This window comes from Sinocyclocheilus anshuiensis, unplaced genomic scaffold (assembly GCF_001515605.1).
Source record: "Sinocyclocheilus anshuiensis isolate Anshui unplaced genomic scaffold, SAMN03320099.WGS_v1.1 scaffold1026, whole genome shotgun sequence".
NCBI lineage: Eukaryota > Metazoa > Chordata > Actinopteri > Cypriniformes > Cyprinidae > Sinocyclocheilus > Sinocyclocheilus anshuiensis.
The window spans coordinates 140,622-161,746 of NW_015536510.1; positions in this window are offsets into that span (position 1 = coordinate 140,622).

The window sequence follows — 21,125 nt, forward strand, 5'->3', positions numbered from 1 at the left end:
AATATGGTGAGGAAGAAAGATCTTTCTGAAGATGAAAAGTATGAAACAATGCAATGTCTTGCAAAAAGGCATAAAAATAAACTATATTTCGCAAAAAAGCAAATAGAAATTATTGAACTGTCAAAAGATTTGTGAGTGACTTATTGAACCTCATACGTCATTCGCCCGGAACTGCTTCCGTTTACAACAGTGAGCGCAAGCTAGATTAAAGTGATTATTGTGTTTTGAATATGCATATTTTTCTTACAAAAACGCATAAATTCGCTACAGGAGGCCTTTGTTCACCCCCCGTAGCCGTGTGAGACACTTTTTTTTAATGGATGGGTGCTTTTTATTTAACTTCTTTTGGACTGATGCATGCAACACCCGCTGGGTGGCATTAAACAGCTTGAAAGATCAAAGACATTTTTTAATGTAACTGGATTTGTCTGAAAGAAGAAAGTCATATACACCTAGGATGACTTGAGGGTGAGTAATTTATGAGCTAATGTTCATTTTTGGGTGAACTTACCCTTTAGTTTTAACACACAGGTGGAATAATTAATATTTTATTGTATTGATAAACACAAATAAAAAAAAAATAATAATAATTTGTGACCTGTGCTGGCAAAATGAGTCACAATGAAAATAATCTCAAAAATGAGTCATTTTCATTTTCGAATACTCATTCATTAAAAAGACCTTCAAAATTATATATGATTTGTTGGAATCAGATGAAAATTGACTGAGCTACACCTGTTTGAAGTCAACGAAGTCCGCAAAGTCAGTTCTGAGAAAAATCAAGTTGAATTTTTCTGAAGGTTCCTAAGCAAAATCATCTAGCAACGTTGCATTTGTAACGGAGCTGATGAGACAAGAGGCATGCGGATCCATGTGCAAGCTTTTATTAATAAACAGTCAAAAACACAGGCAGGGACGACCAACAGAAAACCGGTATGGCACAGGAGAGCAGAAGAGCAATCCTAAATGGGCTTGAGTCAGATGACAGCAAACGTAATCCAGAGGGCTTGACAAGTGGGGTAATCCGTACACGTGAGCATAAATCCAGGTGAGGAGCAAACACAGTCCGAAACAGCAAGCAAAGGGTTAATCCAAGATATGTGGCAAGAATCAGGAACCAGGAAAACAGGCAAGGCAAGACTATGACTAGACTATGAAAACTAGAGCAAGCTCCGTAAAGTAGCTATCAGCTATCACAGTGAGAAACGCTAAACAATACTAGAGACTAAACAGAAACACGGAATGGCTCGGTGAAGCAGCTAACACTAGGAGAGTGATAAATGCAGAACAATACTCGGCGACTTGAGCAGGATCTGAGTGGGTGTTATATAATGTGTGCAATAGCTTTCACTGAGGCAAAACCAGCAGAGCAGGATGCCCAGGCAGAGCAGAGAGCCAGGGTGGAGCTGGCAGAGCAGGAAACCAGGACAGATCCGGCAGTATGGGAACTAAAGACCACCACGACGGAGCAGACTGAGCAGCAGACCACCACGGCGGAGCTGAAGACCACCAGAGCCAGACAGCAGACCACCACGGCGGAGCAGATGGAACAGGCAGAGCAGAAGACCACCACGGCGGAGCAGACTGTACAGAAGACCACCACGGCGGAGCAGATGGTACAGAAGACCACCACGGTGGAGCAGAAACCCCTGGTAGAGACTGGGACCTAGGGAAAACTGAGACACAAGAAACAGAGAGAGCATATACGGTCTCAAGGACCGAGGCAGGGAACACAAGAAGTCCATCAATCTTTTCCTTGGTGACAACTGGCAGACAGTTCATAAGCAAGCTCACTGATCAAAACGGGACAGGCAGACAGTTCAAAATTTAACTCATTGACTTGAACTGGACAGGAAGACAGTTCAAAATCAGACTCATTGACTAGACCCGGACAGGCAGACAGTTCAAAATGTTACTCATTGACTGGAACTGGACAGGAAAACAGTTCATAAACAGACTCCCTAACTAGGACTGGCAAGACAGACCGTTCAGACACGTTTGGAGAAACAGAACAAGCAGACCGTTCATGAATGGTCTCTATGGCAGTGACAGGGTTAACGGGATAAACATGTAGTGCATTTACAGTTTCTGGGCTCACAACTGGACTAATGGAGCAGATAACAGGTTTCTTGTTGGGAACTGGACAGGCAGATGGTTCAACCTACTGCCGAGTTCACACTGCACTATTTTCAAAGATGTCGCATCACTGTTGGTTTCACACTGAAAGACCATCTGGGGTAGCATTCAATTGTTGCGGTGTTCACACTGCACGATGGAACGACGACAGGAGGTTACACACTGCATGACTTTACAATAGGAAGAATCGCTGACAGCTCTGTCTGGTGCAGGGTTGCCAGGTTTTCGCTACAAAACCCGCCCAATTACTACTCAAAACTAGCCTGAAAATAGCCCAATTGCTTTCGAGGGGGTCCCCCGGTAAAAATCGCGTTCGGGGGGTAAAATACAATTTTTTTTGGCGGGGTACAATTCACATTCCAGGGCCTAAATATCATGTTATTGGGGTCGCTTCAACCTGCTGACATAAAAAACAACCGGCGGCAATCGCGGATTTGGCAACACTGGTCCGCAAACTACGTTTCATATAACTCCTCCCCGAACTTCCCGCTGCCCTGTATCTTGGTCTCTCATTGGCTGTAGGTCATCGCCGATGTGTTTTTCAGTCAGAACTCCTTTCACACAGCGTGATTGTAAATCGGCGAAATATTTCACGGGCGTCGGCGACACATCGCCGTTTCCCTCAGATCGCATCTTTGATAATTCACACTGCATGATTGTCACTCGCGTGAACCTCATTAGGGGAAATGGGACAGACAACCGATTCAAAACCTGATTCAAAGGTTGATCCTGGACAGACTGACAGTTCATGATCAGACAGATTGACAGAAACGGGCAAAACAGAGAGTTCAAAATCAGCATCTAGACAGACAGACAGATCACAATCAGCCTCCAAGGCTGATTCAGAACAGGACGAGAGTTTGTAGATTTACATTTACATTTAGTCATTTTGCAGACGCTTTTATCCAAAGCGACTTACAATTGGGGGATACATAAAGCGATTCTTCTTAAAGAGGCAAACAGATACAGGAAGTGCCTGTAATACCAAGTTTCTAGACATTGTTCAAATAAGTACAAGCTAGAAGAGAAGGAATAAATAAAGAGTTTTTTTTTTTTTTATGATGAAGTCAAGTAGCTTCGAAAGAGATGAGTTTTCAGCTGTCGCTTGACAGAGAATTCACAGATAGCCTCCATAGCCGTGACAGGACAGGACGAGGATTCACAGACGTCCTCCATAGCCGTGACAGGACAGGCAGAGAGTTCATAGACGGCCTCCATAGCCATGACAGGACAGGACGAGGGTTCATAGGCGGCCTCCATAGCTGTGACAGGACAGGCAGAGAGTTCACAGACGGCCTCCACAGCCGTGACAGGACAGGATGAGGGTTCATAGGCGGCCTCCATAGCCGTGACAGGACAGGCAGAGAGTTCACAAAGGGATACTACTGATACCTCTGGAGGTTCTGCAGCGGATGCCACCACCTCTGGAGGTTCTACAGCAGTATCAACAGGAAACAGGGAGAGTTCGTTAACATTCTCCTTAACAGGACAGGTACGAAGTTCAGCAATGGTCCCTTTGACCGCGACAGGACATACTGAGAACTCATAAACGGCCTCCTTGGCCTTGGCTGGGCAGGCAGAGAGTTTATAAATGGATACCACTGACACCTCTGGAGGTTCTGCAGTGGTTGCCGCCACCTCTGGAGGTTCTACAGCAGTAACATCAGGAAACAGGGAGAAGTCAGTAACGGTCTCTTTGACCGGAACACGACAGGCTGAGAGTGCATCACTGGGCGCCACCACCATGCAAGGAGCTGAAGCGAGTGCCTCCACCTTGGGAGGTTCTGTGATGGTATATGCAGCCCAAACACACCATAAAGTGATCCCCATCAAGGGAAGCAAGACTCTAGATGATCAGCTGTGATGCGACAAGACTCTGGAAGATCAGCTGTGATGTGATGTGACTCTGGATGATCAGCTGTGATGTGACATGACTCTGGATGATCAGCTGTGATGTGACATGGCTCTGGATGATCAGCTGTGATGTGACGTGACTCTGGATAAACAGCTGAGACATGACGAGGCTCTGGAAGATCAGCTGTGACGTGATTTGACTCACGAAGATCAACTGTGACTTGACTTGGCTCACAAAGATCAGTTGTGACTTGACTTGTCTCACGAATGGCAGTAATGACGTGACCGGTTGTTGTGGCCACCATTTTGTGAGTGCGCTCTAGTGCAGCCACCATTTCAGTCATAGATGCGGTGTCACGTTCCTCCTCCACAACACCCACAGTGAAAGAAGAGCCAACACACAACAAAGTGTAACACGGCAAAAGTTATCAGTATAACTTTGTGTTATATTACTCTGAATAGATATAGGGCTAGGTTCGACTCTTGGGAGGATAAAAATGAAATTTGGTCCAAATAGTATGAAACAGCTAACAGCCAGCACATTTATTGCACATATAACAAAAAACAAATAATAGAAGAAACAAGTTAGTATTTTGTTGTATTGTCACAACACAACACTGCTGGAATGGGAAAAATTCGATATTTAGTCCAGGTTGTGCATAACAGGTCCGAGAAAACAAAGAAAGAGGAAAAAAATAAAATAAAATGTCCAAAAGTCCTGCAGGTTCCTTCGCAAATTTGTGTGTGTGTAGTGTAAAATGAATGTATGTATAAGGCCTTGTTTTATCCTACTACCCAGGTAGTGTGTATAAAGTAACAGCTTAGCTGTAATTGAAAAGAATCCCATGATGCAGACAGGTCCGAGTTGAACGTCAGCAGTAGGCCCTTCACAGAATCACAGGGTCTGGCTCGCCATAGCTCACATAAGCTCACAGTTGATCATGTCACAGGATGGAATCAGGCAACAAAAAAGCAGTCTACACAGAACAACACAATTCAGAATTAACATCTCTTAAGATTCACATTAGCTTGTCACAATATCCATATGAGTAAATAAATTGTCAGAAGCATCATTCACATGCTCAGTGTTGGGGAAAGTTACTTTCACACAGGTTGATTATCTACATCCCAAAATATTTTCATGTATAAATCATTTTTTCCCACCATATATATACAGGGAACATCATAAAATAAATTGAACAAGAATAAAATATATTCGCTTCCCTGATCTCCGTTTGCAAAAAGTGTATTTGAAATACAAAAAACACATTCAATAAACATGTTTTAACTTTGACTGTTTTTTTCCCTTGTACACAATAACATACATACAATTTTTCCGATTACTAATCAGTTAAAACACATCAACTTAACATTTCTGTTAACACAGAAACTCACCAGAGTTCGTAGAAATAACTTCTCAATCGACATCAATAAGAATTCCTTTTGAAACCCATGAACATACTGCAACAATTTATGTGAAAAGTTTAAACATTTAAACATTAGAAAGTACTTTTGTGCAGTTATAATATTTCAAATGCAGCACTTGAGCACCTCGTGCGTACCAGCAGTGAAGTCTTCTCCTAATTTCTACGTCTCAGTTAATGAGATCATACAGCGACCCCTACAGGGAAACTACGGTACTGCATTGAACTTAAGCATAGAACAGTGTAAAACTCTAGGGGGTTACATCCTCCCCTCCTGAACCTGCATGCGTCTCTGCATGTAGTGCATTTATAAAAGTTCAGATGTATCAGGCGCTAGTACTCTAACCTGAGGGAAAGCATCAGTTTCAAGGGCTCGTGTGAAAGCTTGGTTTAGACCTTCTAATAGGGAATGCATGACTAATGCCAGAGGATTTCCTAATGACTTATAGTTCAGTCTATCAGGTTGTTCCCTATGTCGTGTAGAACATCTGAACTCTGGCATCTCTTGAGCAGGTATGTCTTTATTTCTAGATCATGCTCCACACTCACAGTTTCACTGTTGTTGTGTTTGTCTTCTCTTGCTTCATTCTCTATTTGCTCAACAGGTTCAGCATCATTAACAATCAACTCCTGATCGGACTCATCATCAATTCCATCAGTGGGCTTAGAATTCAGTTCCATGATAGGTTTCATCATCTTTTCCAGGGACTTCCCAGGTAAGTCATCTTCTGTCAGGGTTTCTCCAGGTACGTGATTTCTCTCCAGGGTTTCTCCAGATAAGTGCACACCTTCCTTACCTCCTGAAGGTTCAAACGGCCTTGCATTAGGATTCAATGTAGTCCCAATTGTATCTTCATTCATGGCTTTGTTGTAAGGCACTTCTCGAATAATGGTTATGGTAGGATAAGATGCGTCTTGTGTAGTTTGAGGGAAATAATAATCCACCTCTGTATCATGGTCCTGGACTGGTTCTTGGACGACTTCATCTGGGTAATGGAATTAATTCGCTGACAATGTCTCCCTAGGACAAGAGATCTTCTCCTTACTCTCCTCTTTGTCACTTTCATCCGTGGGATTGATAGAAGTCAAGAATCCACAAGGCAAAAGTAAATCTCGATGAAGTGTTTTTTCTGGACCATTCGTCGTAAGTGGCTTCACTACATAAACAGGAGATTAATTTATCTGTTTGACCACTTGAAAAATTGTGTTGCTCCATCGATCAGCGATCTTATGTTTACCTCTTATTCCCACATTTTTGACAAGGACATGGTCCCCAACATGCAAGGTGGACTCTCTCACCCCCAGATCATACCGTTGTTTGTTACGAAGAGCCATCTTCTCACTGTGTTCAACAGCAATCCGGTAACTCTCTCGTAAACTCTCTTGCAGCTTTTTGACGTACTCTGTGTGAGCAACTTTCTTCCCCCCTTCTGGTTTGATACCAAAAGCCACGTCTATGGGAAGGCTTGGCTGTCTCCCAAACATTAACTGATAAGGAGAGAAACCAGTTGTATCATTCTTGGTACAGTTATAGGCATGTACCAGTGTTGAACATGGTCACGCCATCTCACTTTGTCTTCTTCTTCGAGAGTACCAAGCATTTGAAGAAGTGTGCAGTTAAATCGTTCTACGGGATTCCCACGCGGGTGGTAAGGAGTTGTTCGAGTCTTCTTTATCCCCAACAAGAGACAAAGATCCTTAATCACCGCAGACTCAAAGTCAGGACCTTGGTCGCTGTGCAAACGTTCTGGAATCCCGTAATGCACAAAGAAGTGATTCCACAGAGTTTTGGCAACTGTTTTTGCTCTCTGATTAACCGTAGGGACTGCCACTGCATATTTAGTAAAATGGTCTGTGATAACTAGGATGTTTTTCGTACCACGGCCATCAGGTTCTAGAGAGAGGTAGTCCATACAGACTAGTTCTAGTGGCCTGCTGGTTTCTATATTAACTAAGGGGAATGCTCTTTCGGCCTTGGCCTTCCTCCTGTTGCACCTCTCACAAGTATTGACTTTGCGTTCAACATCTAAGAACATCCTCGGCCAGTAAAAGCGTGTGCGGACCAGATCTAAGGTCTGTTCCCCTCCCATATGACCTACTGAGTCATGCAGGGCTTCCAGTGCAATTTCCCGGAACTTCAGAGGAAGAACAAGTTGATAGGACAAATTCCCCCGGTTCATACACTTTCTGTATAGTACTCCGTCAATGAATATGAATTGATCCATCACTCTGAGCATCAACTGAACTTCTCGGGTTTCATGACGTCTGACACGATAAGAGAGTGGTTTACCGGTATGCAAGAGTTAAATCACTCTACTTATTGTGGGGTCCCTTGACTGTTCAGCAATCCACTCTTGCGGTGACATTCTGGGGAGAGTGCTTGACCCAGGGAGTAAATCTGCCTGCAAGAACTCTGTTGGAATGGCATCAGCATTTATGACCAAACATTCCAAAGCAGCAGGTAAAGAATTTTCCTCTTCTTCTGCCTCAACAAGCTCATACAAATTTTGTTTCTGGCAAATGGCTTTCACTGCCTCATTAGTGAATGAAGTTCCGTTTCCTTCTTTTATGAACTGAGAAATGAATTGATGGATACGGTCATCTTCAGTTTTAGAACTGAAATCGATGTCGGGCTGAGGGTGAGGTCGCCGGGACAGGCCATCGGCATCTTGTTTTTTCTTTCCGGCTCGGTACTGAAGGCTGAAGTTGAAATTGGATAAGGAAGCAAGCCAACGGTGTCCAGCAGCGTCGAGCTTGGCCGATGTCAATATATATGTCAGCGGATTATTGTCTGTCATTACGACGAACTCTGCCCCATACAAATAGTCATAGAATTTGTCTGTTATTGCCCACTTCAAGGCTAAAAATTCCAGCTTGTGGGTGGGGTAACGTCTCTCACAATTGGATAACCCTCTGCTGGCGAATGCGACAACCCTGAGATGGCCATCTTGCTCTTGGTATAAGGCAGCACCCAGGCCATGCAGGCTGGCATCTGTATGGAGGATATACAGCAACCTGGGGTTTGCAAACCCCAACACTGGGGCAGTGGTGAGCTTTTCAATCAAAGTCTGAAAGGAAACATCACACTCAGGTGTCCATCTACTGCCAAAAGGCTTCCTAAAGTCAGCATTGGAGAGAGGTTTGGACCCCTTTTCTTTCGGGGTGGACAGTAACCAGCTGTCAGTGCATTTAACCCTCCGGGTCCGAGGGTGTTTTGGGGCCTGGAAAAGTTTTGACATGCCCTGACATTTGTGCTTTTTTCAGTTGCTTACAAACATTTGAATGTCTAAAGTTTAATAACACTGTAATCAGCACAAACTGGGCTACAATAATATGTGAGCAGCATGTATGTACGTGATTGTGTTTTTGAGAAAACAACGTTTATGCGTGCTTAGTGAAAAACTACAATTTTAAAGTCACTGAAATAAGGCCATAAAACACATACAGAACATTTGATCACAAGACTTTTGAGAACTGATCTTGAAGTCTAGAGTTTTTGCTTCAAAATTATGTGAAAATCATATTACTCACTCATTCACAGAAAACAATATATTGATTTAAATTTTCTAAGACACTTTTTGTGTAGAAAAGGTATATGCGAGGAGGCGTGAATGATCATGTTTGCTCTTATCAGTAAAACATGCACGTGGTGGCGCTGGATAATATCCAATGAATCCTAGAAAGGATTTTAGCTCACTGATGTTAGTGGGTTTCGGCCAGGTGGTAAGGGCTGAGATTTTATCGGGGTCAGTCTCCACACCGTTTTCGGAAACAATGTGTCCAAGGTACCTTACGGACTTCATGAAGAACCGACATTTGTCTGGGGACAGCTTTAGACCAAACTCTTTTAATTTGTTCAAGACATTCATGAGGCGTACCTCGTGTTCCTCTAGACTGCTTGAAAAAACAATTAAATCATCAAGAAATACAAGGACTTCTTTCAGATGCAGGCTGCCCACACATTTCTCCATAACACGCTGAAAGGTGCTAGGTGCATTCGTCACCCCCTGTGGCATCCTGTTAAACTCACAGAATCCCATGGGTGTCACAAACGCTGTCTTATATTTGTCCTCCTCTTCAACCTCAACTTGATAATACCCCGATTTCAAGTCCATAACAGAAAACCATTTTGATCCTGTAAGGGCGGATAATGTCTCTTCAATGTTTGGCAGTGCATAGGCGTCCTTTATTGTCTGATTATTTAACTTTCTATAGTCAACGCAGAGCCGAATGGAACCATTTTTCTTCTTCACGACAACTATGGGTGAAGCGAATGGACTTTCGGACTCCCGGATGATGTTTGCGTCCTTGAGTTTCAGAAGGTGAAGTCTAACAGCCTCATAATCAGAAGGATGGATGGGTCTTACTCTTTGTTTAAAAGGGGTTGGGTCAAAGAGGCGAATTCTGTGCTTAACTGCCGTGATGTGTCCATAATCAAGATCATTCATAGCAAAAACCTCAGGAATGGAATTGAGCTTTTCTGCAATTCTGTTTCTCCATTCTTCAGAGAGAGGTGAGTCAGTGTAATCGAAAGTGATCTTGTTATCATGGCTGGTAGAACACATAGCATTGCAGCTAACTACAGTGGAGGCAGGTAGAAATGTTTGCTCTTTCTCCTCAACAGAAGTATCTTTCAGCAAAGACAAAGCAGATGGAATATAAAGTTCAGCTAAGCAACATTTTCTTGGAAGGGTGATTTCATGAGCTGTTTCATTCTGAAGAAGGATAGGAACTTTGAATGATGTTCTTCTGGGACTTGTGAGGACATAACTGCAAAGAAGCAAACCACCAGGGAGACTGGAGTGAGCGCATGGCTCTAGCACAAGGGGGGAATTTCCGGCTGTAGACACGCCTCTAACATATCCATCCAGAACTATCTTTTGACCAGCGGGTATTCTGACGTTCTGTTTTCCTTTCAATTTGACTTGGCCCACTCTGCCATTCTGTTGCTCAATGGTGTATCTGCGCAACAGGTTCTGGACTAGAGGTGAGTACGGACATTGCCCGTTGAGAACAGCATGGCCATTACTGCTTGTGACACAGGACTTGAACAAGGTATCTAGGGTGTTAGTGCCAATAAGTACTGGGATTTCAAGATTGAATTTGTAGTCGGGAATGACAAGTGCTAGTGTGGTGACAGTTTCAGCTTTTCCAGTGATATCTTCAGGGAAATGCATACTCACTTCAATGTAGCCCAAATAGGGCACAGTCTGCCCTCCAGCTCCTTCGACTTCAATGAGATCATTCAGAGAGAGGATTGGATGGGATGACAAGTGAGTATCATAGAATGACTTGGACACAGTTGTCACCTGTGACTCTGAATCGAGAAGAGATACACAGGGCTTCCCTTCAATGACAATTTTAGCAGTGCATCTGGGACCTATAATGCTAGGATTTAACTCACTGTCATTGGCTGAATCACTGGAATGGGCTTGACTCTCTATTCTTTCTTCATTCAATCCATTGGGACGCTTATTTCTGCAAAAGGCCCCAGTATGTCCCATTACTGAAACCCGACCCGGTTTAACGGCATTCCGTTTCTCCTTGTCCAGTCATCCTGTTTGGCTTTAAGCTCTTTGTACTTTTTGTCTACTAGGGATTTGTTAATGGAGCCTTCGCATAGTCTGGCTACATGGCCATCTTCTCCACATCTAAATCAGAACCATGGCTTTGGAAGTTTACTTGCTACTTGCTGCACATTTATCTCTGCTTTAGCTGGCATGACTTTTGGGCTTTCCACTAACTCGGGCTCACGTTCTTCTCTCTTTTTAGACTTGGAGGACTTTAACTGCCTTTGCAGATCAGCAACTTGCTTTCTCAATCCCTCAGTCTCAGACAGGCAAGCTTGCAACACACCAGGGTCGCCATAAGCATAGACATCAGTAGCAAACTGTGTGTGACTCGTAACCTTGTGCTTCGAACCGCCTATGTGTCGCTGCATCCTATCAAGTTTTGCAGCTCTTCTCTCCTCTTCAGTTCTGAGCAGTAACAACAGCTCAGCAAAGTCAGGTGGTGCCTTTGTTTTAGACTTATGCTGAAGGGTAAGAGTCAGGGAATGATCCCAGCACCCCCGTTGGAACTGTTTCAATAAGTGGCGATTTTGGAGGACTGCTTTACTCTGTTCCACCTGACAGCAGTGCTAAGGATGGTCTGCAGTCTCTGTAAGTAGTCAGAAGCTTTCTCACCCGTGTCCTGGTGAGTATTTAGGAACCTGGCAAAGATCTCATCGCCATCCTCCACCAGCCCATAAGCAGAATCAAGAAGTTTCACATAATCCTGTGGAGGGGCAGTGGAACCAAGTTGCTTCACCACATCTGAGGCTGGTGGTAAGAGACTTTCAAGGATCCTCCTCCACTGAACATCTGGAGGGAAAGAATCTTGTAGCAACAGGTCAACATGGAGACACCACGTGTCAAAGTTGGCTTCATCTGGGGGTTTTGGAACTCGGCCAGAGAAGGAACGCAGCCATTTTGAATGTGCTTGCACTGCAGAAGTGTCATTTTTGATGACATGTTCGACAACTATGCGTTGCACCTCAGGTTGGTTTAATTCATCATGAGTAAGTGCATTCAGTGCAGACTTTGGAGACTTTTTCCTCACTACTGGATCAGATTTCATTTTTGATCTTTTAGTCTGTGATTTCTTTTTGTATCTTTGCATTATGGAAGTGCTGTGGTCAGAAGATGTCATATCTGAACCAGCATCATCACAACTGGTCTCACTTGAATCCAGGGAAGAATGTTCAGCTTGGGCATGCGACTGTTTAATGTGTGGGGCTAACACTTTGACACTATCTACATGCCAGGTAACTGTGGGGTTTCACACATTTTTTATCTCTAGGGGGAAATCAGGCTCCATGAGTGCAACAGGAGTGTGTGTATCGAACTCTACTACTACAGTAGACTGCCCTGACTGTACAGTACTGGGGGCTACTCTCACTACTTTCACCACAGCTCCATATTTTGTAAGGGTTTCAGCAATTTCATTATCAGCATCTGTATCGGTAATGCCTAACACAAACACAGCACATTTTGCTTTGACATTGTAGCGTCTCTCAATATCTGAAACATTAATTTTGCCTAATCAACTTGCAAAAATTTTACAGGAAAAAAATCACTCAGTTCAGTCAAATAACTTGTGCTCAGGCTGTAATTATCCTCCTGGCTGGCTCGCCACAAAAAGGTGGTGTAACACGGCAAAAGTTATCAGTATAACTTTGTGTTATATTACTCTGAATAGATATAGGGCTAGGTTCGACTCTTGGGAGGATAAAAATGAAATTTGGGCCAAATAGTATGAAACAGCTAACAGCCAGCACATTTATTGCACATATAACAAAAAACAAATAATAGAAGAAACAAGTTAGTATTTTGTTGTATTGTCACAACACAACACTGCTGGAATGGGAAAAATTCGATATTTAGTCCAGGTTGTGCATAACAGGTCCGAGAAAACAAAGAAAGAGGAAAAAAATAAAATAAAATGTCCAAAAGTCCTGCAGGTTCCTTCGCAAATTTGTGTGTGTGTAGTGTAAAATGAATGTATAATGTATAAGGCCTTGTTTTATCCTACTACCCGGGTAGTGTGTATAAAGTAACAGCTTAGCTGTAATTGAAAAGAATCCCACGATGCAGACAGGTCTGAGTTGAACGTCAGCAGTAGACCCTTCACAGAATCACAGGGTCTGACTCGCCATAGCTCACATAAGCTCACAGTTGATAATGTCACAGGATGGAATCAGGCAACAAAAAAAACAGTCTACACAGAACAACACAATTCAGAAAATAAAATCCAAAAGTCCTGCAGGTTCCTTCGCAAATTTGTGTGTGTGTAGTGTAAAATGAATGTATAATGTATAAGGCCTTGTTTTATCCTACTACCCGGGTAGTGTGTATAAAGTAACAGCTTAGCTGTAATTGAAAAGAATCCCACGATGCAGACAGGTCTGAGTTGAACGTCAGCAGTAGACCCTTCACAGAATCACAGGGTCTGACTCGCCATAGCTCACATAAGCTCACAGTTGATAATGTCACAGGATGGAATCAGGCAACAAAAAAAACAGTCTACACAGAACAACACAATTCAGAATTAACATCTCTTAAGATTCACATTAGCTTAGTCACAATAAACTCCATACGAGTAAATAAATTGTCAGAAGCATCACTCACATGCTTCACTCACATGTTTTAGCTTAGCAATTTAACATCAATACATGTGAGCACACTAAATGCACAAATAAATCTCTGTTTAACACACAGGTTGATTATTTACATCCCAAAATGCTTTTATGTATAAATAATTTTTTTCCCACCATATATATACAGGGAAGATCATAAAATAAATTTAACAAGAATAAAATCTATTCGTTTCCCTGATCTCCGTTTGCAAAAAGTGTATTTGAAATACAAAAAACATATTCAATAAACATGTTTTAACTCTGACTGTTTTTTTCCCTTGTACACAATAACATACATACAATTTTTCCGATTACTAATCAGTTAAAACACATCAACTTAACATTTCTGTTAACACAGAAACTCACCAGAGTTCGTAGAAATAACTTCTCAATCGACCTCAATAAGAATTTCTTTTGAAACCCATGAACATACTGCAACATTTTATATGAAAAGTTTAAACATTTAAACATTAGAAAGTACTTTTGTGCAGTTATAATATTTCAAATGCAGCACTTGATCAGCTCGTGCGTACCAGCAGCGAAGTCTTCTTCTCCTAATTTCTACGTCTCAGTTAACGAGATCATACAGCGACCCCTACAGGGAAACTACGGTACTGCATTGAACTTAAGCATAGAACAGCGTACAACTCTAGGGGGTTACATCAGCATAGTCCATAAACTGACAGAGTGATGAACGTGGAACCTCGCGTCTAAGCTTAGACCTCAGCGGTTGATTAATGCCATCGCAAAAAGACTCTATCAACAAACAGTCCGGTAAATCAGAGTAATAAGCAATGGCTATATACTCTTGAATATAGTTCTCCAGCGAACGCGGGCCTTGTTTAAGAGTTAATAATATACGTGCTGTGTCCATACCTGGCCAATGTTCCTCTGAAAAGCTGCTGGGTCCTTGTGTGGCCGAGCATTCTGTAATGGGGCTGATGAGACGAGAGGCGTGCGGATCCATGTGCAAGCGTTTATTAATAAACATAGTCAAAAACACAGGCAGGGTTGAACAACAGCAAACAGGTATGGCACAGGCAAGACAGAAGAGCAAGCCTAAACGGGCTTGAGTCAGACGACAGCAAACGTAATCCAGAGGAATTGACAAGAGGGGTAATCCGTAAATGTGAGCATAAATCCAGGCGAGAAGCAAACATAGTCTGAAACAGCAAGCAAAGGGTTAATCCAAGATACGTGGCAAGAGTCAGGAACCAGGAAAACAGACAAGGCAAGACTATGACTAGACTATGACAGCTGTGTGCAATCAGTGCAATGGATGATGGGAAATGTCCGGAGTGACATGTAACAGTCTATGTGGTGTGAGAGTCAATATGATGAAGAGGCGACCTCTTGTGGCGGATGGAAGTCTATGGACAGAATTCATGACAGCATTGTTTCCTCCACTTCCTTTCTTAATATTAATTACTATAGTAATAATCACAGTATAGCCATTTATATTTTATTTTATCTTTGTTATTAAAAAATAAGAACCAATTAAAAAAACAGTAGAACAAATATAAGAAAGAAACAAATAGGCCTAATGCATTACTTTTTGTTTTTTCATTTTAAAAGCATTCATGTGTCAGGATTATGAACCTGTTTTGCCCCTGTTTCGGTTCCGGTGTTTCCTTATTTGGTCATGTTCCTGTCCTCGTTTAGTCTAATTAGTTTGATTATCATTCCATGCACCTGTGTTTCCCTTATTATCCCCTGTATTTAAGTCCATGCGTTGCTTTCTGTGTTTGTCGGATCTACTTGTTCGTGTGTTTCCTGTTGTTCCCAGTGTTGGATGTACCCTGTGTTTGAATTATATCAAAGACTGTTTAGTTTATTCCACGTCTCCATCGTTCCTCCCAGCACAGACCGTGACAGAAGATCCGACTAAAAAACAGTTACCTCCGTGTCTACCCTCCGTTTTTGTTTCTTTGTTTTACCCAGTGTCTTTTTTTCCGTTGTGCCCCTATGGACGCCTTCACCCACCCCGAATTCCTTCTCCTCCTGATGGAGCAGGGGGATGGATCTCTCGAGGGTCATACTAGACTTTTCCTGGAAATCGCCAACATCACCAGCTACCTGGACCAGCTGCTCTGCTCATTCTATGATGCAGGTTTGAACGCTGCATGCAGAGTGCCGTCGTCTGAAGATGGCCCTCGAGAGGACTTTGCCACCTTTGTGGAGTGGATACTGGCGAGAAACGGATTCACCATCTGCCCCGTGGATGATCTCGCCATATCCGCTCCTAACCCAGAGCTCAGCCCACCATCTCCCCACGGTGCGGAGCATCAGCCCGAGCCCACCGATGATGGATAGCCTATTCCCGCCGCAATCGACGAGCTAGCGCAAAGCCGAGCAACTGAGCAGAGGATCGCCCCGGAAGTAGAGCCTAACCCATCAGACCAGGTGCGAGAGCCGGCGACAGTGCCCGCTGCGAGGGAGCAAGCCGTGGACGGTGAGAGCGCGGTGAGAGCACACCCACCCACCGTCTCCTGCCTCCTCCACCGCTGTCGTCTGGCAGCCCCTCTGCTCCCCCTCAGCCCACCATCAGCACGGTGTGAGCTCCGCGGGACTGCCATCCTCCAGCGTCGCCGTGGCTGGAGTACCCCTTGACTCCGCCTCCAGCCTCCAAGGCCCGGACTCCGCCTCGGCCCGTAGACCCAGGTCACCTGCTCAGCCGCCATTGGTCGACCCCCTGGAGTTGGCAGCCATTCCTCCTCCATGGCTCCTCCCTCCGTCGGCTCCACCATGGGCCGTCATCATGGCTGCGGCCTGGGTCCCGCCTGGCTCCTCCTGTTCCAGCTCCCTCCTGTCATCTCCCTGGCTCCTCCCTCCGTCGTCACCTCCCTGGTCGCTGCCCGTCATCCTCCTCCCGGATATCCGTCCTCCTCCTGAGCCTCCTCCCAAGCTTCCACCTATGCCTCCCTCTGTTGTTGTCTACGGCACGATGACGTGCCTTCTGGGAGGGGGGGGCGATATGTCAGGATTATGGACCTGTTTTGCCCCTGTTTCGGTTCCGGTGTTTCCTTATTTGGTCATGTTCCTGTCCTCGTTTAGTCTAATTAGTTTGATTATCATCCCATGCACCTGTGTTTCCCTTATTATCCCCTGTATTTAAGTCCATGCCTTTGCTTTCTGTGTTTGCCGGATCTACTTGTTAAGTTTGTGTGTTTCCTGTTGTTCCCAGTGTTGGATGTACCCTGTGTTTGAATTATATTAAAGAATGTTTCGTTTATTCCATGTCTCCATCGTTCCTCCCAGCACAGACCGTGACATCATGTAAGAAAAACAAATCAAATGTAAAAATCACTTCAGTGTGTTCATTACAAATAAATGTATTATTAAAACTACAAAAGCAGTTCAATCAAGAGCAGCAATCTTTTCTTTTATTGTTAGATTAATATTAATAAGACAGATGGCCTACATAGTAAGTCCTACTGTTCTTCACGGATCTAATATAATTTTACACATTAGATGTTCTCCCCAACAGTTCCCCAAAAGTTCACTTAAAACAAGTCAGGAAGATTATTTACAAAGCAGCCTTTTGTGATGGAAGTGGTGGTTCTACCATATTTGTAACAAGGAGTTGAATTGGTAACGCTTTAGATTACAACCCACAATGTACTGCGTAAGTAAACAGAATTTACAGAATAACTTTTTTGTAATTATAGTGTACATATTCAGTACCTCCGTGTATAAGGGAATAATATGCTAAGTTTGGGGAATAAAGGGGTAATAACCTGTAAAATGACAAATTATTTCTACTGTAAGTATTTTGAAACTAAGAGGTACCTATTCTGTGGTATGTATGACCTAACAACAATCTTATATTTGAAAGCGATGTAATGACTTTGATTACTTAATTTTAGGGAATTAATTATTATTAATTCATTCAGGTTTTAAAAGGACTCGGATCTGAAAATTCGAGGTCCACCTGATTAAACTGATTTCAAATTTGATAGTTTACACTCTATCAGTTTCTCGGCCAGCGAGAAGTTAAGTTGCTGATTGGTTACTGTGGTGACATCAGGATGACGTCTTTTCTTTGGGAAAGCACTCCGGAGATTGGTTGGCTTCTTGATGACGCAGAGGCTTCAGCAGTTTTGCTACAGTCTGAGTTTGCAAGACTTTAAGTTCTTTGAAGATCGCGAAGTCTCACTGAAGTGTTTGAGTTTTAGATGACCGATCGCTTTGATGGTAAGCGTGTGAGCACAAGTTGGAGTGCTCGCGTTTCAAGTTCACTAGTTTTTAGTGAATTAAATGGCAAGAGCATTAATTAGCTAGGTTAATGTTCTGAAGCCGGGAGATTCATTTATCATAGATGCATTTGGAGATGGAACACGCACCAACAAATTGACTATTAAGGCCTTTTAGAGAAAGTAAACAAGGAAAACGCCCGTTTCTTCCTTCGTGCGCTTTTCTAGAGCGACTTATTTTTGTAATCCAGATGGGGGGGGGTCAGTTCTTGCTGTCCTAGTGCTTGTCGACACCGGAGGTGGTTTGGTAAATCACTCTCTCCTTGTGTTTCTTGTAAAGATAAGCAGAGCAAGACAGGAACTCATTTGAGAAAGTTGGCACCTGGGCTGACCATGGTTCAGCTTTTACGACTCTCATAGGGTTGAGAAGAGATGTTAGTTTTCTGGTGGAATGCGGAGATTCCATCGTTCACTTGTGTGATGTTCGCAAATGCCTTACATCGATTTAGCAAAAACATACACTGTGTACTTATTTATAGCCTACACCTATAAAACACGCTGGTATTGTTTCAATCCAAATGCTCGGTTGAGACTGTTGGGTTAGGTAGCTGACTTGATATGACCCAATTTGGGTCGATAGCCTATCAGTAATAAGTAACCCGATGATGCTGGGTTAGGAATGTTGGGGACGTGAAAGAGAGCATGTAGCAAGTTACGCAAGTTCAAATGCGAATGGTTCTGTGTGCGACCATATCCGTGTCTGCAGTGCTTAAGATGGGAACATGTGTGGAAAATAGGAGAAAACTAATTGAAGCGCAGACGAGGGACAACTTTGAAACTGTATGCAGTGTTCATTTAAAACTGGACCAGTGAATGTGGTGAGCACGAACTGGAAACAGCTGGAATGGCGCTTCAGACGATCGAGTAGGTATTTGCGGCGCTCATGATAGGAATATGTGTTGAAAATACAAGAAAACTAATCGACGCGAAGAGGAAAGAGATTTTTTAAACTGACTGGAATATTTAAAACTGGAAGGTTTTGTTCGAGTATATTTGCACACACACACACACACACACACACACACATATGTACATCCACTGAAATACAAATGTTGTATCAAGTATTTTTTTTCTGTGAACAGCTGGAAAGAGGTAAACTTGTTCTAAGCTGCTTTGCACCTTGATGATATATCATGCAAAGTTATTTGGTGATAGTGGTGTTGAGAAGTTGCTGGTGTGACTCAGCTGAGATCGAGTAGGTAAGTAGACTCATGAATTATAAATCATAGCAGAAACTCAATAACTCATTTTAACCATATGTCCAGATTTGTTGTTCAGTAATCTCCATCATGTATCCTTTAATAATAGAATATGTAACCTTGGTTAAAAAATACCTAGGCCTTTAATAAAATACCAATATAAAATTATATAAAGTATATCATCCTTCTAAATCACACCCAAACATAAGATTGTTTTTTAGGCCATACATACCAGTTACGTTGTAATATGTAACCCTTAGTTTCAAAATACTTACAGATAAATGATTTGTAATTTTACAGGTTGTTACCCCTTTATTCACCAAATGTCGCATACTATTCCCCTATACCTACACGGAGGTACTGAATAGGTACACTATAATTACAAAAAAGTTACGTAAATTCTGATTATTTAAGCTGTAAATTGCGGGCTGTAATCTAAAGCTTTACCGTTGAGTTTGCAGATTTAGCTATATGGAGTATACACTAGACTACAGTAGATAATGACCTGAGATATCACTCTTCTGCAGGATTTCAACGGCATTAATATCAATTCCATGTTACAGTATTAAATCTAAAGTACAATTACAACAATGAGTAGGTCCTAACACGTGTTGTCTAATCCCAATAGAGTTTAGAATGTCTATAAATGCTGATCCCAATGCATCTTTTTTCATTATTAACATGGATATTAAAATCACCAACAATTAAGAATTTATTTGCAGCCAGCACTAACTCAGATAGAAAATCAGAATTTTTTTTTTATAAAGTCTGTATGGTGCGCTAGTGGCCTGGGGGTTTAGCATTAACACTTGTTTTTCTGGATAATGTTATATGAAGCACCATTACTTCAAACGAATTATACTTGAAACCAGACTTTCTGAGAAATACTGGAAATATTACTATAAATTGTAGCAAAACCTCCCCTTTTACCTTTGTTTATAACAGTAATCTTGGGGGTAGACTCATTTAAAGTAATGTAATCATCTGGTTTTAGCCAGGTTTCTGTCAAACAGAGCACATTTAAGGTTTGTGATCATATCATTTACAGAAAGTGCTTTTGTTGAAAGGAATCTAATATTCGTTAAGCCAATATTTATTTGTTGTTTATCTGTATTATATCTGTTTGTTTTTTGTTTGTTTATTTTGGATCATCAATTACATTGTTACCATTAAATTGTCTTGGACATTTTTTGTATTTGCTAGTTTCGAGAACAGACACAGTCTCTGTAGTATGGTATCTAGGTGAAAGAGTCTCTATGTGCTGAGAATTCCCTCTTGTGCCTTGTTGGTTTTGCTTATAAACCCTGCCATTGTTCATGTGCATGTAGGTCCTCCCTCACAGATCCTGGCATAACGAACCGGCAAGATTGGACCCAACAGAATGAGTCTCAAGATCCTGCCACATGCAAATGCTCAGGAGAGACTGGCCCACCAGCAAGGGCTGGGAGCACTTCGTCAGCAGGGGCTAGAGGTGAGGGCCATCACCCAGTTCTTAAGGACTAAAGCTGCGTTCATGCCATGTCATAATTACCATACTTCTGAGATGACAACACATGACATTCTACTTGGAGCTGAATTATGTGTTTCTATGGCAACACTATCAACGCCAAAGCCCTCACGTGCTCCAGAACCTGTAATTACAACTTGTAAACTCAGAATGTTCTGAGAGTTACGACTTGGACCAGTGACAGCTGTACCACCTGACCGCAACCAGATTCATTCCGAGAACATGGAAAGCTATGAGTAAAATGTCCCGTGTTGTCAACTCGGAATTACGGTAATTATGAAATGGCGTGAATGCAGCATATGTCCAGGGGCCTCGAGTACCAGGATTCAGCCCTTAAGGACCTCTTCAACCTCTGTCTGGACAATCCACTGCCTCAGTGGGAGATGGAGCAATTGAGGAACTTGGACTTTTCCAATTATCTGCACCACCGCAAGGATTTGTCAAATCCTTATACCTCCTGAATCTGTCTGCAGTGATGAAGTAGAAAGAGGCTTCATGCCTCACAACTTATTGGCCTTCCTTCTGTGGTCCCTAGCCCACTGGTCCAGGAGAGCCCAAGTCAAGAAGTTCCAAACC